Below are 16,190 nucleotides of genomic sequence, written 5' to 3' on the forward strand. Positions count from 1 at the left end.
AATTTAGGGTAGTTTAGGTTAAATTTCTTTAGATCCAACTTTTAATTCTTATTTTTATTTCAATTCTCTTTATATTTTAGAGTTCTATTGTCTTAATCTTCTTAGTTTTTCTTGTTAATTTCTTATTTGCTTTCTTTTATGTTTATGAACCCTTGTTGGATTTGGATTTCTTCTAACGCAATTTTATGTTTCCATGTCTTTTTAGGTTTATCTTAGTTACTATTGTTGATTTCTTGTTTTTGTTAGTTATGGTTTTCATTAATTCTTGCAATTTATGATGTTTACTTTTATTGCACTCTAGGTGTTTGTTAAAATATTTTTCCTAGTTTGTAGTTTTCTTTACTCTTGGCCTAGGCTAAGGGAATTGGGTGACCTTAAGTCATTGGGTCTCATTGAATTGGTGATTTGAGAACCCTTAGTGGTCAATTTGATACCCATTAATGCTAGCCTACAACTAAGTCAATTAGTAGCTAGGTTGGAACTTATGGGTTGATGTTGATTAAGCCTATTTGACGTACTTCAAGCATAGAAGTAGACTTTTGACATACTTCAAGCATGGAAGTAGACTTGATGGGTTGGTCCTTCATAATTGTCAACACATGGTTTGTAGACAAGGATGGTGATCTCAATTTCCATGCCTTAGCCAAGAATTCTTTTCATTCTCTTTATTAGTTAATTGTCATTTGCTTTCTTATTATTTACTTTTCTTGTCAATCACCAAATCAAACCCCCTTGTTCCTTCATAGCCAATAATTGAGCACTTCATTGCAATTCCTTGTGAGACGATCCGAGGTTTAAATACTTCGATTTTTTTATTGGGGTTTGTACTTGTGACAACCATATTAAAACTTTGATTGAGTATTATTTGTTGGTAGGGAACTATACTATCAACGGAATTATTTGTGTGAAATTCCTAACCGACGATAATACTCTTTCATAAGCCAATCTCCACCCCCATGGATTACAGTGCCAAGTTGGGACAGAATAGTGGCACATTACTCCCAGACGCTACAGGATATTGCAAATTAGTTGGAAAGCTGCTATACTTGACAAATACTCGTCCAGACATTAGTTTTGCAATTAGTAGACTTAGTCAGTTTCTTGACAAGCCTACCAATGTTCATCTTCATGCAGCTCATAGGATTCTGAGGTACCTAAAGTCTGCTCTAGCACAGGGCCTCTTCTTCCCTACCTCCTCTGACTTGTGCATTACTGGCTTCTCAGATTTGGACCAGGCTGCATGTCCGGATATCAGACATTCTACTTTAGCCTACTGTTTCTATCTTGGCTCATCTTTGATTTCTTGGAAGAGCAAAAATCAATGTACTATTTCTTGTAGTTCATCAGAAGCCGAGTATCGTGCATTGGCTACAGCAACCAAGGAAGCTATTTGGCTGCGGTATCTCATGAAGGATCTGTGGATGCCACTGACGAAGCCGATTAGCATTTTCTGTGATAGTCAATCGGCCATTCATATCGCTTCAAATCCTGTGTTCCCTGAAAGGACCAAGCATATTGAAGTCGATTGCCATGTGGTTAGAGATAAGTTCATGGAGGGATACATCCATTTGCTGCCAATTTCTACCACTAATCAAGTTGCTGACCTACTCACTAAGCCTTTGCCTCCAGTGACCTTCTCCAACCTTCATCTCAAGTTGGGATTGTTGGACATCTACACTCCTAACTTGAGGGAGGGTGTTACTTGATAAGAAAGCTCCCACTCACCTTAACTTACTATGCAGCTTGTGTAGCTAAGTATAGCTCTCATGCCTGCACAATTGGTGTGACTAAATTATACAGATTAATTTGTTAGAATAGTTTAGCTACTCTTCATTGGTATATAAGGGACTCTACCCTCACTTGTATAGTTTGAGATCTTTCACTGTAATTGAGTATTTTCATCAATTCCATTTCTTCTCCCAATTCTCTTTTCCTGTTTTGTGCTCTCAGCGCTTCACCAACCACACTTCAACAATATGCATTTGTATAAATATTTGAGATGAATGACAACCATAAGCTACGAGCATCATATTCCACATCACCACATTTTTATTCTGTTGTAAGGAAAAAATCATGAGTAATTTCTATATTCGAGCATTTAAGATAAAGATAAAAAAGTAAACCTTCCAGGATTATGTCTATCGATATTCCTGCCTTTATTACATATGAGTGGAGTTATCTTCCTTTTAGAATATCCCTGATTAATACACAAGCACTCGAAAGACTTGCAATTGTGACAACAGTCTGGCTTGCGTTTATCGAGATGCATTTTCTTAAACAACTTTAAAGTCTTGTCACTATATCTTTGTTGAGCTAGACTTGATATGAGTGAATTATGTGAAACTCCATCCCTCGCTAACATTGTATTGAAAATATGTTCAACAGATGTCAAATTTTTCAGTCGAGAATACCAGTGTCACAAGGGCAATACAGTCATATATTTTAGAAGAGAATTCCTGCTTCAGAGCAAGGTTATGGAGTTGCTCTCCAAAATATATATATTCTTTTACAAGCACTTAGAACACTCAAAAACATATAAGGGACAGGGAAGAAGAAGAAGAATCTATTTTTGTACAAGCACATAGAACACTCGAAAATATATACAAGATAGAAAAGTTCACACATGAAAATGAATTAGGATTATAAAATAAGGGACCAAATTAAATTACAATACCAATTTTGTTATTGTCCAACGTGGCAAAATAGTGCCATCTTATCACTCCATTCGTTAATTTGACATTAAAAAAAGGGTTAGGATTAATATAGTGTTTAGAATTAAATTTTAAAATTAGTATAGTGAATTTTAAATTTGAAGAACTAAAATAATAAAAGCCGTGAATAGAATCACTATGGAAATTAAGTAAAAGAAGAGTAAAATCCACATTCCTAGAAGGAGCATGAGGCAAGTTAGAAAAGCAAAGGATCCTAGAAAAGTGGCATGATAAAAAAAATTAATATTTTAACTTAAGGTTATGACAAGTCGAAATATGGGTGTTTCGACCTCAAATGAATTCAAAGTGGCGGTGAATTCTATGGTGTAGAAGTATTAAATTTTCTATATATGTAGAAATGTGGTGGCACAGTAAAGATTGTGATAAGTGGCCAAATAAAGGGGATATGATTTGGGTTATCATCTAAAGTGGTACAATGTTCTCAGAGAATGTTGCAGGCTTTTCGTAACTTAATTACTGTTAGAAAAAAAGACAAATAGGTCCCTGACTTTTAAAATTTTTGACAAATACATCCCTGACAAAATTTAAATACAAAAAAGTCCCTGACTTTAACAAACAGAGGACAATTTAATCCTTCTGTCTATTTTTCTCTCATACACAAAATGAAACTGGCTGACGTGGTTGAAACGGTGTCCAGATGTCCGTTACAGTGCCACGCTGGAAGAGGAATAAAGTTCTAAGGACAAATAGGTCCTTACTGATGAAAACGACGTCGTTTTCATAAGGTAACCCTAATACAACTTTAAACTGGGTTTTCTGAAGTAACATAAGCAGCATTTGTTCATATTTGTTCATGGTGGTGTTGCTTATAGTGATGGCCAGTGATGGAAGCTCATCAATCACGAGACAACGTGGAGGTGGTGGCAGACGACAGGAAGGCTCGATTGTAAATGCAGCTCCATGTTCACTTCAAGCTGGGGATGAGAAAGATTGCATCGCTCCAAAATGCTTCTGCGGGATGTATGCGATATTTTACATGTCGAAGACAAATACCAACCCAAACAGATTATTTTTCGGATACCCATTCTTCAAGGTAAGCTCACAATTTTTCATGTATATGGATGAAGTTGAGAGTTTTTTTTACCAACATATTTTCATACTATCTGAATTGATTTAGGTGAAACAACCGTATTGCAAATTCTTTGTGTAAGTTGATGACCATATTGGAAGAATTGGGTGCATGGAGCCAACAAAGGAATTGGGTGACAATCAGAGCTTAAATGTTGAAGAATATTTTGGGAAGAAAGAATTGGAGAACAGAATGGCTGATCTAGAGCAAAAAATAATTTACCTAGAGAACAAGAAAAGCAGTAACTTCTGGGTCATAGTTCTATGCTTGATTGTTGTAGTTGTTGGTCTTTGTTTATTTAGGATATGAAAAATATGAAAAAAAATGTGGATTGTAATGAATTATATCTGTTAACTATTTTGGTTAATATAAATGAAAGAAAGAATATTTGAATTATCCATATCTTGTTGGCTTGAAATAGATGTAGAATGCGTGTAAATTAATGTTTATTTTCAAGAGATGAACCTAAGCCAGAAACAAGCCATATATAATTCATTCAATCAACAATAATTTATTCATTCAACCTAAACCATAACATAGGAATATTGTCATACCATAACATAATAACATCTAGGATAAGAAAATGTAGCAGGTATATCAACCCTCGGATTCCAAAATACTAATTCAAAAGCAACTAAATTGGCTAAAAGAAAGTTTGCCAATATGTATTACAACCAAATATTGCAGCAAAAAACTAATTTTTGTTTCTAAAATAAGTCAGGAACAAGCACGTCACTTTTTTAGTTCTTAAAGCCTGGATTTGGTATAAACTTGAATATTCTTGTTGTGGCACAACTTGTTGCTACCAGTGTCTCCTTTGATACTCCTCCACTCGATAGAGTTGTCACACTTGTTGAAGTAGGTGGAGCAACTTGAGCCTGATTTGTAGTTGGTGCAGGTGGCCTTTTGATTGGTTGCTTTGGCCTAAATTTAGCTGGTGCTTTGGAATGAGTATGTTTTGTTGTCTTGATTGGTGCTTGGCTGAATGATGCTACATGTGCTGGAGTTGTTTCTGTTGGGACAGCTGGTTCTGCTGGAGTTGCTGATAGGCATGGTAAGACTTGATTTGGGACAATTGGAGTGTCGTATGCTTGTTCAGCTGGAGCTGCCTGTTGTGCATTCTGGCTAGCCTGCAACATTTATAATGAAGACACATAAATCCTTTAACTTTTCTATTGAAGACACATAAATCCTTTAAGTTTTTTATTAAAGACACATAAATCCTTCATCATTCATAAAGAAGACAACTAAATCCTCACGTGCTTTGTTACCTCAGGCTCTGGAGCAGATTGGGATAATGGAAGTTCCACTAGTGCTTGACTACTTGAGTTCTGGTGCTTTGGTTTCTTGGTTTTAGGCTTTCAGTTAGGATTAGATGGTGCTCTCTTGTACGTCTTGTAGTTGTGACCCTTCTCGCCGCACTTGCTACATGTTATGCGAAATGTTTTTCTTACCTTGTCCCCTTGGATCAAATCCTCTATTGGATCTTTCTTTCTTTTATGCACCTTTGGCCTACCAATTGGCCTTTTGATGGGTGGAGGATTTGGCTTGATATAACCTGTTCTATGCTAATATTCTTCACTGGGAACTTGTTGGATTGAGTGTGCATAAGTCAGATGGATGGACTCCATGCAAAGCCATTTGTGCACATAATCTTCTGGCTTGTCATGCTTCTTCCTAATAGCAGCAATCGTATGAACACAAGGCATTCCTATAATTCAACAATCACATACAAGTTTAGAATACATTACTCATTTAACAAGTTTTTAATCAAAGAGTAAGTAAGTCAACCTGTTAGTTGCCACATATTTCATGAACAAGTATGCTTCATCAAATCAACATCAACTCTTGATGTCTTGCGACTCACTTCAAACCGCTTCCTCTCATTGTCACATGTCCATTCTGCATTCCATCTGTTGCTGGGCTTAATCATTCGGCCAAGTCTTTTTTGCTGTATGGGAGCAAGCTTTCCAGGGTATGCTGATAGTAGAGTGATATGCTTCGTCATTCTCCTCATGACATAACAGCGCAACTTTTCACACATTGTAAGAATGGGCTTCACTCTGTACTTTCTTATTTTGGCATTCCAGGATTCACACATATTATTTGTCAAAGAATCAACCTTAGGGCCATGGTTAAGGTAAGCCTTCACCCACACCTGAGGATCAAATCTTGTAAGATACTCCCATGCCTCTTCATTAATCTTCTTAAGCTTTTCCATAGTCTCTACAAACTCAGGAGGGGTTGAACAACTTGCACACTCCCAAACCACATCTCTGACTTGCAGATCCTTAAATCGGTTGATGAAGTTTTTCCACATATGCATCACACAATTACAATATGGTGCCTCTGGCATCACCTCTTTCATTACTTCAAGAAGACCCTGAAAGTAGCATAATATCATCTCCAAATGAACAAAAAAGCATTAAAAAGTGTGCCAAATTATAACAGATTCTAATACAATTTAACAAATTCTAATTTAATATACGAATGATGTTAATGCTATTTCAACCCAAACGAGGTATAACAGAGTAGCATAATACACAGAATGTTGATGAATAAACAAAAAAATGAAAATACACCAACTTCAACGATAGTGTAAAAGGCATATCAGCAAGTGAAAATTTTTTTACAGTAGCCCCTGCCTTGGCTAATAAGAGTAAAAGCTTGTTCATTCATTTAAAAATCTTTTAACACATTATCAAAAGCAACTCACATACGTACAGTTTTTCACAACATACAATGCATTTTCACGCTTAATAACAATAAATCAAAAGCTTTGATAAGCAACAAGTATCTAATGTAATAAAAATTCATCCAAAGGCTTATTTGATAGAACGAACATGGCACTGTCATAAAGAGAGCAATTTCTTCCAAATTAAAGATCAGCACCTATTATTTTTGAAAAATTAAATCAAATGCATAAATAAACTAATGTTTCTTCACAAATGCTAACTAATGTTAACTAATGCTAACTAATGTTAACTAATGTGATAAACAAATATAAAAATAAACCAAAAGCCTCATAATAGAATCATAATGAACTAGATTTCAGAACATAAGCATAAACAAATATATTGCTAAATTTTTGTTGATCTGACCTAAAGTTCCATCCGTGCACACTAGCATTCCCAAGATCTTCTTGTAAGAGAGTTAAAAATCATTTCTATGACTCCTTTTTTCTGATCCGACAACCTTTAAGAAAGCATCCATCCAAACTTATTAGAGGTCTACAGCCACTCTTAAAGCCTTTTTTGCATGCATCCAGGCATATATATATCTTATCAAACACTTGTGGAGATTGTGGAATTGGTATCACTTCTAAGAGTGCAATAGATTCAGGGTTGCTGCGTAAGAGTTCGAATAGATAATCCCTCAGCTTTCCATATTGCTCACTCTCGCTTCCGACAATTCTATCTCTTGCCTCCTTTAGTGCCCTGTAAACCATCTTATCATGAGGATGTATCCCAAACTCATCTTTCAGAAAATTACTAGCCTCCTTCCTAGTCATCTGAAGATGGATTGCTAGCCTTTTTTCAATTTTCTTGCTCAGCCAGTGTTGGTCAGCAGCATTATTGCCCATGTCCCTTGCATATGTATGCTCAGATTTAAAAGTTTTAACCTGGAAGCACCTAAGAGAATTATTGTAGGATACATGTACAACCCATGGATATTGCAGCCCACCCGAACCCTTTCTTTATCATTTTTAATCCACTAAAGCTGCCTACCCTCAGATATGAACAAGTCATTCACCACTTCTTTAAAATCATCAAGAGTTGCAAACTTGATGCCTACTTCAAAGTGGCCTTCTCCAAATTCATACTCATCATTGAACTCGGGCCAGTGTTGCTTCTCAACTTCTTCATAAGAAGAAATAGGGGTATGCAAATCCTCTGAATGGTATTCATAGTCATACTCTGAATCAGTGCAGCTTGAGTGTTGGTCAAGCCCATTACTAGGCCTACTAGTTTTCAAAGAAGGCCCAGCTCGTTGGTCTACACTGGGCCCAACACCTGGTTGTACATTGGGTCTTTTTTCACCAATATTCGATCTATTCTTCCTTGGTGCATCCTTCCTCTTTAGTGGATCCTTCTTGTTCTCTTTCATTTTTCTGTTTGGTACAGCCACTTTTTTTCCTTGTAAGTCATACTTCTTTTCTTTTTGGTACGTTTCTCTTCTCCACTGCTATCCTCATCATCACTGTCATCATTATACCCCGGAGGTGGAGGCTTATAAGGTTTATCCTCCATGCTCTCGTAGCCGTCATCAAAGGACGATGTCATCAGATTATCACAGATGTCATCTAGTTTTATGCCCTCAACATTCCCAGTTCCTGCATTCCCGCCTTCTGCTTCTTCTACATACTCAGGTTCATTGACAACATGATCAAAGTAAACATAGAACTCATCTTTTTCTTTATTTCTAATCAAATTGTCACACAATTCACGAATTCCATTATCCCCTATTAAACGATGAAACCCATATTCTATATCACTGGCGGTACTATCAAACCAGTATATTGCCTTGTAGCCAGGATATCCTAAACTCTCATAAAACTTCATCAAATCACCAAAGTTGATAAAATCTATGTCCATTTCTGAAAATGTTTCTACTTTTCCATTCACATAAACAAGTCCCCCATCACCATTCCTCACAAACTTTTCTCCATGGTGAAAAACAGGAATTATATATCTATCAGTCATCTGTAATTTTCAAACAAAAACAAAATCAACCCATAATGCATAGAACCCTAAGAAACTTTAAAATGAGGGCACAATAACTTTTTTCAAATAGACTAAAATAGAAAGCAACCATAGCAGAATGCATTTGCATGCATCACACCATACACTAAATGGAACCTGATGAGAGAACTTTTGCGTGGTCTAGAAATTTGCGGATAAATCCTCGTTGCAAGTATAGCTTCTAAACTAACAAAAGTCCTTTCATACAAACGTTTTGGGTGTCACAAGTAGCAAACCCCTTTAAACTTGATAACCGAGTATTTAAACCTCGGGTCGTCTTCTCAAGGAACTGCGAGGAAGTATGTTCTTATTATTGGCTATAGAGGTTGTAATCGGGGTTTAGAAGATGAGAAGCAAGTAATTTGAATGACAAGTAAAGTAAATGGTAATTAAAATAAATAAATACTGTAAAGCAGACTTTTGGCAAGATAAGAGAAGTTGGAGGTCCAACGTAGTTATCTCTCTCAACTATAATGAAAGTTGAATCTAAACTCCACTTGATCAACCTGTACTAGGGAAAAGGAAAGTCAAGAGACTAATTAAATTGACCTTTGAATCCTATTTATTTCTTAAGAAAAGGTTGGGATTACTTAAGTTCAGCTTAATTAGCAAGATAACGATTATCAGTTATGTTGAGTTTAATAACTGTTGAGTTACTGAATTCTTAACCAGGACCAAAAGGAGAAAAAGTAAAATTGCTGGAATAATAAAAATGTCCTTGGATGGGAAGCAATGGTAACTTAAATCAAAGAGAACAATCATAAACTGAAAATACCTCAAATATTATTTATTCAGATAACAATCTATAACATGGAAGAAATTCATAAATTCACTGATCAATTCAAGTGCTGGAATAAATAAAAGTAAAAGGAAGCTAAAACAAAGGAACGTAAAACCTGGATTGAGAGTCACTCTTAAAACAAGAAGAAATCCTAAATCCTAAGAGAGAGAGAGAGAGAGAGAAGATCTCCCTCTCAACTAAATCTAAATCATTGAAAAGTAAAATATATGCGAGCTCTCTTTTGAATGGGTGCATTCTCACACTTTATAACCTCTGGTCTATGCTGTCTGTACTTGGATCTGGGCCAAAAAGGGCTTCAGAATTCGCTGGGGGCGTATTCTGTAAATTCTGATGCGTGGCCTCTGTCACGCGTCCGCGTGGGTCACGCGGTCGCGTCATTCGGAGCTTTTCCTTGCCACGCGGTCGCGTTAGTCATGCGGCCACGTCGCTGCATCTTCGCTTCTGGCACGCGATCGCGTCATCCATGCGATCGCGTGAATACCAGTTTTCTTAAAGCTCCGTTTTGCTTTCTCCTTCCATTTTAGTATGTTTCCTTTTCCATCCTTTAAGTCATTCTGCCTTAGAAAATCTGAAACTACTCAACACACTGATCACGACATCAAATGGAAATAAAGGTAATTAAAATAATTAATTTTTAAAGCTTAGGAAACATGTTTTTCACAATATGACATAATAAGGAAGGGAAAGTAAAACCATGCAGTTAATATGAATAAGTAGGTGGAGGGTTGAATAAATCACTCAATTTAAGCACAAAAGAACTCATGAAATATGGGTTTATCAACCTCCCCACACTTAAACACTAGCATGTCCTCATGCTAGATCCAAGGTAAATAATTAAGGTTAAAGTGATGGAATGTCATGCAATGCAACCTAATTTAAATGCAACTACCTAAATGAATGATGCATCACGCAACTCTAAATTATTCACTCATATATAAAGCTTACATGTAGTCAAGTTAATTCACATTCTCAAGGAGTCATGTATATATATATAGCCAACCCTTAAATAATAAAGTATTTTAGCAAATGAGATGGGAAAGAAAACATTGTACAAACTTGCAAACAATTAGTAAATTAAGTACAGATATATGTTGATGAGTTATTGAACCCTCACTGAATTTTGTGTTTACTCTCTAGTCACTCAGTGTTTATTGGGTTTATTCACTCTATTTTTCTTTTTATTCTTGCTTTCTATAGCTTTGTTCTTCATCTAACCAATCAACAATTATAGAATATAGTCATACCAAAAAGTCATGAGGTCTTTAATTGAGGTTGTAATGGGACCAAGGTAAAGGTAAGGATTTATGTATAGGGTCAAGTGAGCTAATAAGTGAATCCTTAATTAGACTAAGATCTCACCTAACGTACATATTTAGTAAAACAAAAATCTCTTTACCTATTTTCCCATATTATCCCACTTATTGTTACATGCTCATGTTTCACTTTTTATTATATATATTTTTTTATTCCATGTGCATTGCTTTTATTTTGCATTGGGGAATTTCTTTTGTATCCCCCTTTTATTTAAATGCTGAAAAATAACTCTTTTTTTTTCAAGGCACATGGCAATTAAATCACTTTGATTTTCTCATGAGCATGCTTCCCAAATTTATTTTATTTCTTTTAACTTCTCTACCTTTTGTTTCTATCATCCATGTTCCCAAAAGGTTTCCCATATTTAACTCTATTCATGATTTTCTATCTTAAACTAACCAAGGATTCACTTGGGATTTTCTTTTGTTTTTCTGCTTAAGGCTAGTAATTTGGCTAAATAGAATAAAGGGGTTTTAAAAGGCTCAAGGGGGCTAACAAGGGTGATGTAAAAGGTAGGCTAATTTGGGATAAGTGAGCTGAAATCAAATGATGGCCTCAATCATTCTCTTGGTATGTATCTACATTCTATATTCTATAATTGGACATATATATTAAAGCAAAGTAAAGAACATCAGAATAAAAAGAAATGAAACACACAGAAATGAAATTATGGTTTGAATGCAACCATACAATTAAGCTCAAGACTCACAGGCTGTGTGTTCTCTAACTCAAGCATCATATATTATTTATATATTGTATGCAGGTTTAGTTAAAAATTCCCATTATTCTCATAAAAAATTTATTTAGGGTAGCTTTTAAAGTTTTAATATTCCTCCTTGATGAAATGTTGTCAGCTTAACTACATCATGTAATGCTATATATAAGGTTTGTGGATTTAAATCTGATATGTTCAATTTCCTAGCTTACTTCCTTTTTATATTTTTCTATTTAAACTATACTATCTTATGCTAAAAAGGGTAAACTATACTAATTAATCCACTAATAAATCAGAATAGCAAACTAAATTAAATAACTAAAATAAACTAAATGGCTAAAATATGAACTAAAGATGCGAAATGCAGAAAATAGAGTAAAAATACATAAAAGCAATGTATAAGTACTCAAAAAATAACAGTAAAAGAAAAAGAGAAAAATACAGAAAAATATTCAAAATAAAAGAAAAAAGATGTAATGGTTCACCAAAATAAACGCCAGAGATGGCGACCTCCCCACACTTAAAAGGAAGCATCGTCCCCGATGCTCAATCAAGACGGGTGTGACGGAGTGTCATCACTGAAAGGGATGGTAGCTGGAGTCTCAGTGGTGGTAGGCTGGGAGTCTGGCTACTGTAGAGATGGGGCTGACTGGATCGGGATCTCAAGATCCGCAGCCTCAATCTGATGTGGGACCGCTACCTGTGGTGCGGCCGGCGCTGCCTCTCCCTGGGGATGGGTCTCTGCCTCGGGCGCATCCGCCTCCTCCTCAGATGCCTCGGATGGTGTGTCAGGCTCGGAGGAGATGTCACCGGAGCGTATCATCAGCTTTAGGTGCTCATAGCGCCGCTTGTTGCGACGCTCCATCTGGTCAAGTCGTCGGAACAAGCGGTGCACCAGATGATAGACGGGCTCTGTGGCAGGTGGAGGTGCAGTGGTGGTAGCAGGGGTAGGTGGTGCAGCAGTGGAGGAAGAGGGTCCAGCAGACGGTGGGGCTGTCTCATCAGTAGTAGTGAATGGTGGTGGTCTGTGGCCCAAGGCTAAGAAGTTCCGGCTGTGCGGAATGATCTTCCTGCAATCTGCCGCTGGTGGTCTCTCATCGGCATCCTCCCATGGCACGTCAGCTCGACGGCCAAGCTGTGTAACAAGATACGGAAAAGGGAGGGTGCCTCGGACGTGGACCCTGGCCATATAGTGCCGAATGAAACGTGGCAGATAAAGGTCCTTACCCTCCAGCACACACCAAAGGAGGGTGATCATAGCAGCCGGGATCTCCGTCTCGTGAGTACTCGGCATCACATAATTACTCAAGATCTGGTGCCATAACCGAGCCTCATCGTTTAAGTATGCTCTCTTGATCCCTCTAGGCATGGTAGTGTCCTGACCCATCTCCCAAGGAACAGTCGGGTCGAGAGCTATCCGTGCCTTCACGGCATCCCAATCAAACTGCATCTGACGCATGTCCTCCTCAGCCTTTGAATAACCATCAGGCTGATCGGACTTGGCTGGGAGCCGGAGAATGTCCTCTAAGGCCTCCTCAGTGACCAGAATTTGTTTTCCTCTCAGGTTCACTGCATCTAGGGTAGTGAGATAGTAGTTGCAGTAGAATTCTCAGACCCAAGATGCGTTGACCTCTGTCAGTGTTCTCTCCAGAAAGAACCAGCCCTTTTGCTTGATTTGCTCAGTGGTGTACTGCTGGAGTGCTTCTGGAATCTTCAGAGTTCGTTCCAGGTATAGATTTCTGGAGTTTGCAAAAGCCGGGTACTTCAGCTCACAGTACCGGTTTGCAAATTTTATAGGATCATGCACAGGGAGCAGCTGGTCAGCTTTTTCCTACTGTGTGAAGTTCTTCTCCCGCCATGAAGAATCGTGCATTAGAGCAATGATGGACTGGGAGGAATCTCCTCTCTTGCACTTGCCAGTAGCCTTGCCTTTTCCTTTCCTTTGTGAGGCAGACATCCTGAAAAACAGAAAACCAGGATATGGATAAAATAGGAAAGCAAATAGGCAATTAAACAAAGGAAACTCAAAGCGGCAAGGGAGAAATAGAATAAGGAAAATGAGTAAATGAAATGTGATTGAATTTATGTTAAATGGAAAAATAATCAATATGCCATGGTGAGAAAGTTAGAGGAAAGTGAAAATAATCAGAAAAGAGATTAAAAGGGTTAGTATGGTTAGAATTTGAAAAAGAAATTAGTAAATTAAAATTAGTGAGTTAGTAAAGTGCGGGTTAAAGTAAGTGGCATAGAAAAATTCTATATAACAAGGATTCACAGGTAAGAATAGAAGTACTCATAATCGAACAAGAAAAACAGGGTGATGCTGATTCGAATAGAAATAAAAAAAGCAAAAGTTGGAATCAGTGAATCACAAATGCAGTTTATGAACCAGGAAATCAAAGAGGATAAGAACGTCTGCCATAGCATTCATAAAATGGTTTGGGTAAAGCAGAGTGAAACAGAGTTCAGAAATGCCAAACCAAAACATGAATGAAAATAATTTACAAAAAATTTGGGCAGCATTCCAGCTAAAATTGGATTGTCCCGGAAAATAAACAGCAATCATGGCAGTTCATATGAATTAAAAACTTGCTGCAGTTACCAGTAATGAATAGAAACAGGAAAGTTTAGAGTAACAAGCAGCAATTGCAAGAAATCACAACATATGAACGAGGTCACAGGAACAGCAGAATTGCAGTTATGATAAAATATAAGCAGGAACAGTGCAAGTAAACAGACCTAGATCCACTAACCACAGCCTAAACTACCTAACAACCTAAAAATCCACTACAGCATGCATATCTATCTATCCTAATGATGAACAGAAACGGAAAAAATTACAGAAAAACGACGAACGGATAAAAGGAGGTTGCGTTTTGCGGAACCTGGTAGGCGGGAGGGGTGGAACGGGGAAGAAGGTGGCTGCGGCGGCGTCCGGCACGGTGGCGGGGAACGGCGTCGCGGTGGCGGCTGAGGAGGGCAGTGGCGGAGAGAGGGTTTAGGGTTAGTGATAGAAGAAGGGGGGTTTGCGGGTGGGTGGCGGAGAGAGGGGGGCACGGCTGGATGGCCGGCGGTGGTGGGCGGTGGTTGCGGAGGGCAGTGGTGGAGAGGGGAGGAGAGAAGAATAAGGGAGAAGAAGGGAGGGGAGGGGGTTGCGGCGGCGGTGTCTGGACGGCGGCGGCGTTTGGGTGGTGGCACGGTGGCGGCTGGGTGGTGCTGGAGGAAGAAGGAGGAAGAAGAAGCAGAGAGGGAGAAGAGGGTTGGGGGTGGGGGGCTGCGCAACTAATAGGGTTCGTGTGGCTGGGGGGTTATATTTTCGAATCCACGCGGCCGCGTGGGGCACGCGGTCGCGTGGTTGGGGTTAAAATGGGAGTGACGCGATCGCGTGGGGCACGCGATCGCATGAGAGGGGGGAAAGAAGGGTGACGCGATCGCATGGGTCGCGCGATCTCGTCACTGGAATTCGTGCTAAACGCACGACTCCAGCGCCGTTTTAGCGCAACTCTATGTCTCCTTTTGGGGTGATGTGCAATCCATGCGACGCGATCGCGTGAGATTAGTATTGTGCAAGGGACGCGATCGCATGGGGCATGTGATCACGTGGGCCAATTTGTGCGAAACGCACAAGGGCTGCACGATTCCAGCCCAACTTTATGTTCGTTGGATCCTTACGCCGATATATATATCACGCGGCCGCGTGGGTCACGCGATCGCGCGGGTGGTGTTTTTCGCAATATGACGCAATCGTATGGGGCATGCGGTCGCGTCGTGCACCCCTTTTTTTTTGCATGAAAAAAAATGCAGAATGCAATGATTAACATGAATGCTATGCATGATTCCAGGTTTAATAACTTAAAATGAAAAAGGAAAAATGAAAGCAATTAACAAGAAATAAATTGAAAAAGAAGCGACCATACCATGGTGGGTTGTCTCCCACCTAGCACTTTTAGTTAAAGTCCTTAAGTTGGACATTGGAGGAGTATCCTGTTATGGCGGCTTTTGTTTAAATTCGTCTAAAAATCTCCACCAGTGCTTGGAATGCCAATAGCCTCCGGGGTCCCAAACTAGGCATGCAAAGCTTCTGAGCAGCTCCAAACAGATTTTCAGGCTCCCGGGACGACGAATGTCAGGATAGAGTCCAGGTTTCCAAGCCTTGCTTTTAAATCCGCCTCCGTCTTGATCTACATGTTTCCATTCGGGCGGGTTAAAAAGTAGAATCTCACCTTGGTGACCAAACTTTTTCCGTGATCCATGTAATTGAGCATGATACCAATCCGTGTACTTTGAGGTGAAGTGTGGAACCTTATTGAGCCTTGTGCACCAGCTCTGAGTACGAGCCATTTCCCTCTTACTCTTAAAGCCACAGAGAGCTCTAAGCTGGCCATCTATTTCAAGCAAACCATATTCAAGTGAATAAGTAAATTTATAAGTTAAGGATTGAACCCACTTGAAGCTTGTATTAGGTGGTAATGGCCTTGGGATAGGTGTTTTTGGTGGTTCTGCAAGTTCTGTTTCCTTGTGCTCTTCTGTGAATTCCTCCACTTCTTTGCAAAGATCTTCAATTGTATCTGTGTCCTGGTCAAAGTCTTCTATGTCTTCCTCATCACTTGAGTCATAGATTGGAGGTTGAGAGAAATCTAACTCCGCATCATCTTCATATTCACTTGGGGAAGATTCTTCGATCTTAGAGAATTCACTTGCGGATGCAAGTTCATCACTAAGAGAGCTAGACTTGTGACTATCATCATCAAGGGAATTTGCTTCTTGGATTATTCCGTCTGATTCCTCATAAATGACTTGCCTTGGAGATTGTACA

General features: G+C 38.7%; 2 pseudogenes; one reads left to right on the forward strand and one right to left on the reverse strand.

Moving 5' to 3' along the window:
* Positions 1-956: 956 nt before the first annotated feature.
* On the forward strand, positions 957-1,706 carry LOC148572205 (secreted RxLR effector protein 161 pseudogene; annotated as a pseudogene).
* A 5,809-nt stretch (positions 1,707-7,515) lies between these two features.
* LOC148572206 (uncharacterized) lies at positions 7,516-8,504 on the reverse strand (annotated as a pseudogene).
* Between the last annotated feature and the right edge of the window lie 7,686 nt (positions 8,505-16,190).

Source organism: Arachis ipaensis, chromosome B3 (genome assembly GCF_059453495.1).
Source record: "Arachis ipaensis isolate K30076 ecotype BB chromosome B3, ASM5945349v1, whole genome shotgun sequence".
Classification (NCBI taxonomy): Eukaryota; Viridiplantae; Streptophyta; class Magnoliopsida; order Fabales; family Fabaceae; genus Arachis; species Arachis ipaensis.